Source organism: Chrysochloris asiatica, unplaced genomic scaffold (assembly GCF_000296735.1).
Source record: "Chrysochloris asiatica unplaced genomic scaffold, ChrAsi1.0 scaffold00322, whole genome shotgun sequence".
NCBI lineage: Eukaryota > Metazoa > Chordata > Mammalia > Afrosoricida > Chrysochloridae > Chrysochloris > Chrysochloris asiatica.
Genome location: NW_006408840.1, coordinates 1793473 through 1794543, shown reverse-complemented (window position 1 = coordinate 1794543; position 1071 = coordinate 1793473).

The window sequence follows — 1071 nt, the reverse complement described above, 5'->3', positions numbered from 1 at the left end:
TGAATTCCTTTTCTGGCATTTCCAAAGCCTGCCCTCCTTTCAGAATGTAGTCCAGGTCTTTTGTCTCAGTCATTTTATCTGGTTTCTGCAAGTGTGCTGATATGGTCATCTGTTATTGCTTTTTGTACCTTTTTAGTGTTTAGCTGTGGCCTTAAATACTTAATTGAGTGTGTGTTTTGGTATTTTTTATGCTTTCTGATTGCCTCCAGGTAGATGTGATCAGGAGGTTGGCTTTCCTTTTTTCTCTTCTTATTGCTTAACTCAGATTAACTTTCACAGGTATTATCTGCCTTCTTGATTATGGCAGTTGGTGTTGATTCTTTTCTTGATTGTGGGACTTTATAGTGTGTGATTGTATCTTAACTATATGGCAGCAAATGCTGTCTGTTCTTGGGTAGTCTAGGGAGAGAAAGAGACCTTTAGAGGTAAAAGAGGGAACAAAATCCAAACACAATGGTGGTGGCTGGTGGGTGTGTGCCATGGATTCGGTTCCAACTCATAGCGACCCTGTACAGAGTTTCCAAGGCTGTAAATCTTTACAGGAACAGACCACCTCATCTTTCTCCCATGGAACCCCTGGTAGTTTTGAACTGCTGACCTTGCAGATCGCAGCCCAATTCATAACCACTACACTACCAGAGCTCCTAGAACTAAATAAAAACAGCAATAGCAAAAAAGCAAGAAAAGAAAGAAAAGAAAAGAAAATCTGTTGCCTAATATGCATTTGGCTCATTTTTTTTTTTTTTTAAACTCTCTCCCTCTCCTCACCTGTTCTGGCCCTTTTCCCTATTAATAAACAGTTCAGGTCTGGCTGTGGCCATTTTAAGCAGCTTGTAGTGTAGTAGTTACGAATCTGGTGCCAAGTCCAAGGCCAGCGGCTTAAAACCACCAGGTGTTCCACAGGAGAAAGACTAGGCCCCTTGCTCCTGCAAAGATTCACAGCCTCTGAAATCCTGCACAGCATCACTATGAGCTGGCATGGACTCCCAGGCACTCAGGCATCAAGAAAGGCCAGTGCCTCTAAATGATGAGAGAATCTGTGTGCTTGTGTGATGGAAGAACCCTCCAGTG